Raw genomic sequence first — 12,689 nt, 5'->3', positions numbered from 1 at the left:
CGGTGGTAGCCGCACAGGGCATTACCCCCTTACCTTGAGACCAGCGGGCACCGAACGCACCGAACCTCCCCGCACGACGACCTCGGAGGGGATTATATGCCCTTTCTGGGAAAGGGGTCGGGACGGTCGCGGTGGGGACGGAGAGACGGGTTGTCAGGGTCAGTGAGTGTGAGTCAGTGGCAGTGTGTGTTGGGAGTGTGTGCTGTGTGGTGGACTTGCCGTGGTCGACGATGGAATGTGCCGCCTTCTCTCATCCATGTAAATAAATGGTGGTTGTTGTGTTGTAGAAAAAGAATCTGTGTGGTGGCGAGTGATTAAAACGCCGAACGGATCACTTCGTTACTACAGTATGAGCCATTAAAGGCTTTCGCCCTAAAAGGCAAAAGAAAGTTCGCCCCATATAACGCGCAACCATGGAGAAATGCTCGAATGCGACTTCATCTACTCGTTAAGCGAGGTCGATTGTCAACGATTGAGGGCAGAAAATGACCGTTTATGGCGTTCTAATTGCTTCTCAGGCTTAATTTGTATGCGAAATGAGGCGCATAACCAGATGACGGCTCGTTATCTGAAATGACCTATAGGCAGCCAGCGCCGATGCGGCAGATTTTAATTTCCACAATGGTGCGGTCTTTCTTCTCTGCCTTGTCAATTACGAAACAAGCGCCGGTAGCTCATTCCGGGAAGACAATGTAGCCAAGCTGTCGAACTCGATCTTCTGCCTGAACATTGTCTTTCGCTAGCACATGCATTGCCAGTTCAATGTCATTCGATATTACAGCCTATACATTTTAAATAGCGGCGCGAACATAAAATTTTTCGAAAACTAATCGAGAATGAAGATTTGATTTCATGGGGTTTAACTTCCCACAACTACTCGGGCTATGAGGGACGCCGCAGTGGAGGCTCCGGATAATTTCGACCACCTGGGGTTCTTTAACTGTGCACTGACACCGCACAGTACACGGGCCTCTAGAATTTCGCCTCCATCGAAATGCGACTGCCACGGCCGAGATCAAACCGGCGGCTTTCGGGTCGGCAGCCGAGCACTATAACCACTGGGCCACCACGGCGGTCTGAAAAATTAAGAGTAGATGTCCTTAATTACCACGGAATTTTAAATTTCACAAAGGGGAGCGTTGAGCTTTGGTGAAAAATGAGCTAGTAAATCTTAGAGGTAAAGGCAGGGTTCTGATCAATAAGCTTGATGACTGGCTGTAAAATCATGGCAATGTTTGCTATAATAAAGCATATATAAAGCATGGTAATTAACTACAATAAATCTACATACACTCACGTAACTAAAAAACAGAACGTTATCAGATTTGAATATAATTTTGGAGAAAATACCTTGGTCGAGGTGCAGAGTTTCCGGTACTTAGGGGTGACCGTGACGCATAATCTAGACTGGCGTATTCATATTGAGAATATCTATTCAAAAGCGCACCAGAAGCTTTGCTTTCTTAGGAGAAAACTTCCAAACGCAACTAGAGAAATTAAGTTAGTCGCCTACAAAACGTTTATACGACCAGTTCTGGAATATGCGAATGCTGTGTGGAGCCCTCACCAAAAACGCTTAAAAAAGAAGGTAGAAAGAGTACAGCGGATTTCAGCACGTTTTATATGTTCAAAGTATCGCCGTACTGACTCGGTTACAAAGATGATGCAGCAGTGTGAATTGGAAACGCTGGAAATTAGAAGAATAAAACATAGACTGAAACTTTTTTTCCAGATAATGCAAGGGACATTAAAAATAAATAAAGAACATTATGTGAAAGCGCCTCTAAAACGTGGTTCCCGGAAAAACCACAGCAGGGTACTACAGCCTATTAACACACGTACGGATGTGTACCGGTATTCTTTCTTCCCTGATGTAATTGAAATGTGGAACAAATTGCCAAGTGATGTTGTGGAGAGTATGAACGTGCAACAATTTGAGCTAGGTGTTGATATATTTTTGAGAAATGGTGTACAAATTTTGAACTCTGACTCATGATTGCTCATTTATGTATTTGTTTTTGTTCCCTCCCTGTAACGACCCTCATTTGAGGGTTAAAAGTATGACCAAATAAATAAATAAATAAAATATTGCCCTGGCCGCAAGAGCCCTGATGTAGGGAACAAAAAAAAAAGAAACTCCAGGTTGGGCGCACCGTAAATGTATTTGCGGCGGTATTTAACCGCCGCGGTGGCCGAGTGGCCCCGGCTTTCGGCATGCTGATTCAAAGGCCGCGGGATCTAACCTGACCGCGCCGCCCATGTGCTGTGCGATGTTAGAGCACGTTAAAAAATCCTGAGTGGGCAAATCCTGCGTGGGCAAAGGTTGTCCCATTATTTGGAAGTACCCTTCCCGCTGCGCGGATGTTGTCATATGTCGCGGTAACCGCTGAAAATTTCGTAAAACACAGCAGTGTTAATAGCACAACAGCTGCCAGCCATGTGACTACAGTGTTCCGTCTCAACATCATAAGCCATCGGTGCCGACGTACTGAGCAAATCATTCCGAAAAAGCGTTGAGGGTCACACGTCCCTACTTCGTTTCTCCGCTTCGCAAACGGCTCACTGCACTATCCCTGTGCTCGAAGGCACAACTGGGAGGAGCACTGTGATATCGAATGCACAGTCGCAGGTTATCCAGGACGGTGCCCGATGTGGCTATGCTGCTGAGTGCCTCTCGCTGAACCTCGACACCCCTTGTCCGCTGACAAGAAAACCAATGCTTCTGAATGCGCTCCTAGACACTTTCAAATTTTCGATTTGCATGAGTGAACGCACTGTTGGTTTGAATAAGAATAATAAATTAAAATATTAGAAACTCGCATTCGAAGTTTCGAATCTTCATAAATAGCCAGTTTAAATAGTTCCCCGCGATCCAGCTTTGGACGGAAGCCAAATTTACAAAAAGACAACGAAAGATGTTTCAGTCATAGCATGCAAATGCGAAGGCGCAATGCTCCACGGGCAGTTCAACGTGAAGCAGTGGTGTTGGGATCGGGCAGCGTGGTCGGGCCGAAGAAGGGACAAGGAAAGCCGGAGACGGGCTTACGCGGAGACAAGGAGAAGCTTTATACAAGTATTTACCTGATGTACAAGTAAGCAACTGAGAGTGCCTCTCAGTGGAAAGAGAGCTTCTTCGCAAACGGGCGTCTCTCGGCCGCACTCATTGCCGAGTTTTATAGGGTCTTCCTTCCCTAAAATCCCTTGATGGAGGCCGGGCGTGTCGCAGAAGGCGCGTCCCGAAAATCTCACCTCGGCACTGATCACGCACTCTCTCACCAGTGGGCACGCCTCTGTCATGTGATGAGCTTGATGATGAGGGGGATGCCATCTATGCTGCGCAGGCAGAGCGGGTGGCGTTCCTACTGGCTGCAGGTGGTCGCACGAGGAACTAGCCATTGCCGCCACCGCCGTGGTTGCTCCGGTCGAGGGAGTACGCGCGCTAATCCACTTAGACAGGAAGGGGGGGGGGGGGGGGGGGCCTCCCTGGCATAACAGTAGTGCCCGAATAGCATTCCCTGTGAAGGCGCCCAGTCGCGGTTTGAATTCACAGAAGTGGGGTCTCTACCACAGGGTCTAGCGTGACTTGTTACGCCGAAGTGCAACGTGCTGAGGTTAAACAAACCCTAGGATGTAGCCCGCCTGTCTTGAAGGGGTACAAACACAACATTTCGATAGCAAACAATGATATTATTTGTTTCATGGGCGTAAGGAGATGCCTTCTAGCAAGTTTTAGTCGCGGGCGTTGAGTGAAACATAATTAATATGATTTTGAATCATATCTGAAACAGCGCAAGGACGGGACACAGTAAGAACAAACAACGAGCGCTGACGCCGAGGAGCCGCTGTCCGAATGCTGTCCGAGGAGCGACGCTGCATTTCCACCCGCATCGAGTGACGTCCAGGTGCAGTTGCCCCAATTGTTGTGACGTCACCGAACCCAGTGGTGTTCGCAGGAAAACCAGTGCTTACCGGCGACACCGATGTCATCAGGAAAGTGGTAGTCCAGGTTGGCTGGTCGTCCGTGGCGTCAAGATGCACTTCAGCGCTGGCACCGACCGAGAGCGAAACTGCCGGTACAAAATCATTCGTAAATAATTATTAACGCTTCGCACGGACGTTTCTAGCTTATTTTAATCATTACTAGGCCCGTACGCATTTTTCAAGGCAAAGGGTGCACGCTCAAGAACTGTGTGTGCACCCATAGCGCAAAAGAGCACGAATAAACATTTTTTAAAAGTTTCCCAATGATCAAGCTCCACAGAATCCCGCAAGCAATAAGAACTGCTTGTGTGAGCGGTGTCTCACAATGAGTACAAATGCACCGTTTCAATGTTAGGCCACATTCAGACGGCAGTTGCGAGATACGTGTAGCTACCGGACGGCCACTGATGCAACGAGCTCAAATTCGCGAGGTCCAGTAGCCCATAATAACACTGACCTCATTTGTCGAAGCAGCTGCGGTAGGTATAACAATATAGCGTTTGCCTGATAGGTAAGCAGTTACTACGCCTAACACGAGTGACCGGTGAATCGGTCGGCTGTGGGCATTTTGCTCGCTATTGTTGTTACACTGCCAGTAAAAGACAGTGTTTATCCCAGCTAAGGATGCTTCCGTTTCAGTCGCTGGTAATCAACTACGACGTAAAAATGCTGCAAATATCCGGCGAGCCGACGAGCATTTAGGAAGGAATAGAACACCTTGACACCTAAAATAGCACGTGAATTTTGAGAGGAAATGAGAGGTGCTACCGTAAGCAAAAGGGCAAAAGCCCCTAAAGAGGCAGCACGCCAGGCGAGGGGACGAAACTGCGCATTCGCGCGCAGTTTGTCTATACAAAAGTGGTGGCTCCGGTGTCACCGGTTGGGAAGAACCTGAAATCTGGGTAAAAATGGGATGGAATTCGCTTCGGAAAAATGGCCTAAAAGACGAATGAGCAGCTGAATTTTATACATGCCAACGGTGAAACGAATAGCGCCGGTATGTGCCGGAATTCATGGAGCGAATATTTGCAGAAAGTGCAGGAGAGACGAAGAATAACGCGAGGTTCCGAAAACCGCGTGTAACGCACCATCTACGCACGTCTGATAACTAAGGGCGAGAATCCCAAGCGTTCGCTTTTATGCTCCCCGTCTTACGCTGTGGCTAAGCACTACTCCCTCTTTTTTTTTCCTCGCTCCTTTGTCCTCCCCATCGTCAGGCACGGTTGACCCTCTCTCGTCGCCTGGGAGAGAGCAGCAGCGGATTGCGGTCGAGCATCCCTCCCTCCCTCCCTCCCTCCCTCCCTCCCCATTCAATGTTGTACTTTACTGCGCTTAGGCGTTACTTCTCTTCTCCGACGACACTCTGGGCACGTCACTTTCGCATTCCGCGCATGTCTGACGCAAACGATCCTTTTGCCCACCAAAGCACGTTGCAGAGGATGGGAACAGAGAAAGTGGCACGCAGAGACATCGGCAAAAGCGGAGATTTTCTCTATTCGTAGTTGTTGCCGTACATTCCTGGAATACGCGTCGCCCGATACACTGTCCGTCACACACACACACACACTCTCCGAAAAACCGCGGAATGTCCTCGTTTTTAGTGGAGTCGGTCATCAGGCCGTCCGTTGAGTTGACGCCATCGGCACCTCGTCGCTCGGAATGCGGTTGAGTAAGCCGCGGCTTCAACACCCCCGCCGGCGGAATGCTCGGTTCCGGAAGGCGTGAATAAGTTTCGCGCTCCATCACCGAGCTCCCAGCTGCGGCTCTAGCCGGTGCTGCCCGTCAGTCCCTGCCGCGTAGAGTGGACAGTGGTGCCTATAGGCACCCTGCACCCGCCAGGCACCGCCACCGTCGAGGCTGCGTTCAGCTCCCCCGCGCGGCCAGTTCCTCGTCCCTGTCAGGAAGGCTCGCCCCGCGACTTCGAAGGGATGGCGTCTGCTAGCGGCTGCCGCTGTTCGTAGAGGCGGGATTTCGACCTATTCATTCGTGAGGCTGAAAAATTCTTTCGAGGAGCGAACGTCAGGAAAGGAACGAAGATTTTTGAAGCAGGCCATGTACACAACGTGAAAGAGGCGGTATCTTGAGACGGGAGCGAAGTAGCAGCCCGGTGCACTGCGCAGACAAGCATCCCTGCGCCGCCGAAAACCACCAAATTAACGCTAAGAAATATTTGTATCTGGTGCCTGTTACCGCTGAACTCTCACTCATTTTTTTTATGTAGCTATATTCCAGTAGACAGCTTGTTACCGCAAGCTGTAGTTGCAAGGCAGGCATCGCAGGCAAATGAAAATGCGCTGCTACCGTTGCCGTGTTTTTGGAGCGGTGTGAAACGCTCTGCAAAACGAGCCAACCGCAAGCCTGGAGCGTTCCTGCATTTAAAAAAACTTACCCTAAACTTTCAAAGACGGCCAGGCGGCATAACATTGAAGGTAATTAGAAAAGTCCAGTTTTTGAGCGAGCGGCGCAAACTTGACTTCATAACATTCTCGTCTGCCGCACCTTCGGTGTTCGATGTGAAATGCCCTGTTCAAACTACGCCTTGAAATGATGTACCCATGGCGTAATCTGCCGCTCATATTTTCTAATTTTTCCAGCAACTGCCAGGTCCTTGTCGTTGCAACACGTGTGTCAGTGTTTTGATGATATGAGATGTCCAATGAACGAGCTTTTGCAAGCAGAAAAGGATGCAAGCTGCGGCGAAGCGCCTGTGCGCACTGAAACTCCTGCGGAAAACATAAAACTTTTTGACTGGGATTGCGCAAAAAAGGAGCATCCCAGCTATTTCATGCAGGATTCTGGCAGAAAGCGTGTGCTCAAAAAGCTGGATTTCATTGCAAGCTTTGTTTGATTTCTACACATTCAGTACAAGTACCCTAAATTTTCGACATTAGCATTGTACTAAATTATCACCCAGTCGTTCAGATGTGGAGGCAAAGATTTATCAGGAACATGTTGCCGTTGCCCCTGAAAACGTGCCTTTACTGTCGAAAAAGACGCTGGACGACAAGGCGCAGTGGAAGCGAGCAAGGATTCCGCGCATAACTGGAAGTAAGGTAAACGATTCTTTACTGCGCAAAATTCGGGCTTCTTCCTCAGGCGTGACTGCGGGAGAGTTATGCGTGGCTTTTTAATACCACATATTGTTTGCAGCCATGTATGAGTCAAGTAAGCTTCTGCACGGGTTTGACCACTGCTAGACCAGAAACAGCGCGTGCGTGTTGCCCGTCGCGAAGGGCGGGCAGTCTCCCAATATCGCCTCGGAAATCCACAAAGCCTTGTCCCAGGCGAATTTATATACGCATTATTGCATCCTGTAACACAGCAGTGTGTCCTGCTGTTGTTATGTGCCATTTTTTGCTCGGTAAGGACGCCCAAAACTGCTTCGGGACGGCGCGCACAGCACAGCGGGAGCTGTCGGACTGCTCCCGCCTTCCTGACAGGGACGCGCTGGAGTTAGATGCGCAGGGTGCCTATACGCAACATGTCCTTTGAGGTGCAGTCACAAAGCTCGCCATTTTATAAACATTGCAAAAACACGAGAAGCTTTCGCAGTACGTCAGCCTTCGCTTCAGCTAATTTTCGAATCTCCGTTTCACGCAGCACTTGTCAGCTCGGCGCTGCAGTCCACGGCGGACATTGCCTGTACAAAGGAAACGGCATTGCCTCCGCACCAGCAATGTGTTTTCGGTTCTGCTCGTGCGGGGTCGGATTTCGTGCTTTCCTGGTGTCTGCAGCGCTATATGCGCTTTAGGTACGGGAAAGGTTCCTTTGCCTACTAGTACTGTAAGCGAATAGCTGCTACCGCTTTAATTTCTCATAGAGCTGAAGAGAACTGCTCCCGGCGTAGTATCCTGAACACTTCCGGTGTCTTCCTGGCCATCTCAGCAGCTCAGGGTAACGGCCGTTGAAACCAGTTCACGCGAGAACATGGAATTAACCACCCGCCTGTCTCTTTTAAAACCATTCGCTGCTCGTAAGTATAACTCGTACCAAGGGAAATAACCCATTCCGGTTTGTTTTTCTTAGAAACCTGGCGCGCTAAGTGCATAGCTGTCTTGAAACGCACGTGCCTGGCATAATACGCAGAGGTTTCATTCGTTGGGCGACACTGGTGCGCAACGGCTGTAAGAGTTCGGCTGGCGCATTTTCTACTCCCTGCTATCCATTTAGGCGCAGACGATCCACAGACTGCGTCTGAAGTTGTAGTCCTTGATGCTGTTTTGATTGCCCGGTGTGCTTAATATCGTCTTTGACGTCACCTTCGTGCCATTCTCGAGTCCGCCGCTGCGCAACCAGCCCGTGTAAACAACGCACAGCATCGGTTCCGTGCATACAGGAGCGATGACCCGAATCGATAGCAACATGAATCAGTAAACGCATAACGGTTGGTGTTCTGATAAAGGTATTCTGCGGTAAAGTCGAAACAGAGCGCTTGCTTTGCAGCCTCTGGAATGCAGGCGTAGGCAACGTTTTTAGATCCCTTTCAGTTTGAAAGCTGCGGTGCGCGGATTGTCGCCTTTCCGTTTCCTTCCGTGCGGTGGCGCTCGCCACGCTGTTTGCCCGACCAGCGTGGCCCTTCGCGTCTACGCCATGGTCACCGCCGCCTGATTTGGAGCAGCCAGCAGATATCAGCATGGAAGATATCAGCTGTCCTGTGCCAGTTGTTGGCAGTGACGCTTATCTTACAGTATACAAAAGCTTCAAGCAAGGGTGCTTAAAGCATCCCACCAAAAAGATGCTAGAGTTTACCAACATTGTAAACAAAGCAATCCCGATTTCTTAGAAGGAAGATCCCGTTTTTGAAAGGGACGTTTCTTGGGAGCTGCTAGACGAGCTTGAATTGCAAAACCTTGTTCGGCTTGGATGTGCAGAGCATATGGCCACTTTTACATGCCAAGTGCTGCATTTTGTAATAGTGACACGCATCCACTTCTAGGCGAGAGACGTGAACCGTCGGCTAGATAACAGAGGAATATTGTCATTGCAAATAAAAAAGCTCGCCTTCAAGTAGCCATTCCCTCCGTGCTTCCGACTTAGTGTGTCTGCATTTAATGCTTGTCTGTGTTCAATGAAATTAACATTCTAAAAATGAAAGTGCAGTACGCTGCTCCTGTCTGTGCTATCATTGCAAATAAAAAGCTCTTCTATAGTTATTCCCTCCCTGCATCCAGCTAAGTGTGTCTGCATTTATACTTGTGTTCTCTGAAATTGGAATTCTAAAGAACGTGCAAAATGCTGCTCGCATGTGCGGTGCTTCGTTGATAATATAGCGCGGAATTTCGTGACTGATCTAGAAGCGGAACATCGCTAGTTTTATCCTTTCATTAATGTTTCGTGCATTCTCCCGAAGAAATATTGATAGCTCTACTCCAGCATACGCATATCATCAGCGCTAAACGTCGCAAACGTGATGCGATAAAGCGCAATGCAAACGATTGGTTTTTTGCGAACTGGCATCAGCCTGCTCTTTATCTCACCCTTACTAGCCAGGTGAAACATTTCTTTAACCATGAGGCTGAAGTTTCAACGTGACAGCTCCAAAAGTACAGCAAATTTGAGTTCGACGTGTTCGCTCCCAATGTTATCGCGGATTAGAACAGGCTGTCACAGCAACTGCCAAACGCGAGCGCTCCGGCGCCTCCGGGCCGACAGCGACAGCAGCGCCGCGTGGTGAGTGGAAGCGGACGGGGGCCGCTTTCTCGGGCGCGGCGCGGGGGAGCTTGCAAACTGAAAGGGATCTAAAAACGTTGGGCGTAGGCATAGAGATACTAGTTGTCTCTACACGTTCTGGAAGGGTTCCTAAAGTTATCCGTCCAATTAAGACCGCGAATTGGTGAAGGTTCAAGTTTAGCAAGAAAACCATGCGCTGTGTCTGTCGCCTCTTTTGCCCCCCCCCCCCCCCCCCCTCGTTTTGGAGGATTGTTTTTTGCTAAACAAGACTTATCAATTTATTTTTATTTACTACCTGTACCATAATCATCAGCTCAGAACGCGAACAGGAAAACGTCGCCGCCGAAAGAACAACAAAAAAAATATTCGCTGCTGCAGAAGAAACACACGAGAGGCCTATATACAGGCACTCCGCGGAGTGGGACGGCGACGGGAACTTGGCGTGCGCGGCAGTTAGTTGAGCAGCATCTTGCGGTTGGTCGCGAAGTTTCTTTCAGGTACTTGCGGAGCCTAAAAAGAGCAACGCGAACTGCTGTGTTGCTGGCCGACCGGTTTTACCGGTTTCCGAAGCGAAATTGGGCCCACGAAAGGCGAAAACTATGCACAATCTCAACTCTTTCGCCGTCAAAAGTAAGCTCTGGTGATAATCTTTCTGCATAATTATTTTCGCCACACAATGCGTTTGTTGTAGTCTTAATATAGCTGTAAAAGGCAGCTTCCTTGTTACATGTGCACGTTTAAGCGAAACAATGTGCCAAAATGAGACCCTCGTTGTTTCTTTTGCAGTGGCTCGTTTTTCATCCCCATATTTAGTTACAAGTTCCCTCACATTGTGGCCATGGCCGTATTCAAAAGCTTAACGATTTCAGTTAAGTTTCTACCTCGCAATAAATTCGTCACGCCATCGACCGGCTAAGCAGGTGCCACATGTCATATCCACCTCATATCGTCTGCGGCGGCCGGGAGCCATTCCACTCGGAATGGCTCCGGCCACTGGTGGCGCTGAACGCACGCCGATGGTGGAGGCGCCTGGCGGGCGCACAGTGCATATAAAGACTTCCACGCAGCGGTCTTCGCGCCATCGAATCGAAAATCAAGTGCACCAATAGTCAGCCTGCCTCAAGTAAAATATTCATCTTTTGCTGCTACCGTTTTAACTGTCTTGCTCGCGTTTCATTCGACGCTGAGTACCCTTAAACGCCCCTTTTCGAAAGCGCTACCTAAGGGGGTACTACACAATGTATTGCTACAATGGATATCAGAATACATTAAATTGCGAGAACCGCATTTACTAATGTAATGAACGCGCGTTTTTTAAAAGAACTGCATGAGCCCTGGTTTAGGAGGTGGGTGTACTGCTCCGGTGAAATTAGCCCTGCATAATGTTTAATGATTAAAGAAGGGGATGCGTTTATTACACCCGTGCATGCGTTAAGCGAGCAAATAAGGCACTCGCCTCAGTCTGGCTCTTGGGGGGCGGTCGAACTGCTCTTAAATGCATTCTGAAATATCGTGCGATCTGACTGGGCAGCAATTCGGGGATCAAAGCAATCCAGAGAAGAAATGTACACTCCGTAAATAGGCAATGCATAGGCAAGCTCACGTCGTAGGCATTGAAGGTTGGCCTTTCGCAAATGGAAAACGCTGGCGTTATGTTAATGAGTGGTATCACAAAGAAACAAAAAATTGCGACACCTCTTACGATCGCGTTACACATTCACCCAGGGATGACATTTGAATGCAAATTTTTTTTTAGTAATATTTCGCGGGCAATCAAGAATATGTACGAGAATTCAGTGGAAGCGTTTTCTTTTTTTCCCGGCCGTTTATATTTTTTTTTCGCGAAGAGACCGCTTCGAAACAAACGTGAAAGTGCGAATGAGACCTTCTGAAGGCCGCAGTGACAAAATGATAAGTTTTAATTTCGCGGTGTAAACGCAACTATTAGGCAGAAAGTGCAAAAACTAACAGTAAATTTTAATTCAAACTTATGTACGCGAGTACATGCCATCGCTGAACGGTACTTGTTCACTGCGTTTGCTGCGATACACCATTTTCATCTTCTAGCTCAGAGACACCTTGCAATTGACATCCAGCGAATTCATGGGCTGACGGATAATTTTTTTGGACAAAAGCTGTTGATGGAAATATAAGTGTGCAGTATGCCCTACGAAGCAGGTGTGGACACGAAATTCATCTCCCCATCCCAATCGGACGGAGTAAAAACCTGCTGGAGGCAGTAAAGCATCTGGTCTACTCCGTATGCGAAAAAGGAACATTTGTTCGTATTTTTGTCGAATAAAAAGGGCTGCGCTAAGGCTACCTCGTCGGTAGCACATAAGCCGGGTCATTTTCGTGGCGCTCGACAACTTTCCAATCCTCACCTGAGCGTTCAAAGCCATATTTAAAAGGTCAGTTAATTAACGTCGACTAATTATTATAGTAGGTCGTACGAAAAAAAAAGAACACTAAGGGGTACTTTACATAACTCCTAACAACGTTTACTTGATTTCAATTCGGGAGAACGCTTCGTTTTTAAATCTTCATTTTAGCTGTAAGAACCTGTACGCTAGCCAACAGTATATACAGAGTGTTTCACCTAAAACTTTACACAAATTTTAAAAATCGGCTTAATGAGTTAGAAGAGCGCTTTTTTCGAATTAACATTGTCAGCGGTGTATACGGCTAATAGCTAATTTGCAGTCTGGTTAACCGGCATTGAAAAGTTAACTTTTTAAATACTACTGTCAGGCTCCTAATTATTGAGAGGCTTTTAATCCATGTCAGTTTTTAGAATTTCGAAAACGCCGCTGCCCTCGGCGCTGTGACCCAAAAAATATTGCTGGCATCACGCCGAAACACATGCGTTTTCCAGAAGCTAGCCGGCAAACCAACTTCTCTAGTGGACATAACTCGTCGAAATAGCCAAAATTTGCAGGGCCACAACGCCAAGGATGGCCGTGTTAATTAACAAGGGTCAAAACTTGGGCGAGTCGGTAACTGATTCATAGTATGTGAGGTAGCGCAAAACGGGACAA

Source organism: Amblyomma mixtum, chromosome 3, assembly GCF_055824585.1.
Source record: "Amblyomma mixtum isolate Tamu chromosome 3, ASM5582458v1, whole genome shotgun sequence".
In the NCBI taxonomy this organism is placed as follows: Eukaryota; Metazoa; Arthropoda; class Arachnida; order Ixodida; family Ixodidae; genus Amblyomma; species Amblyomma mixtum.
The sequence above is the reverse complement of the archived record's forward strand: the minus strand, read 5'-3'. Positions refer to the sequence as shown.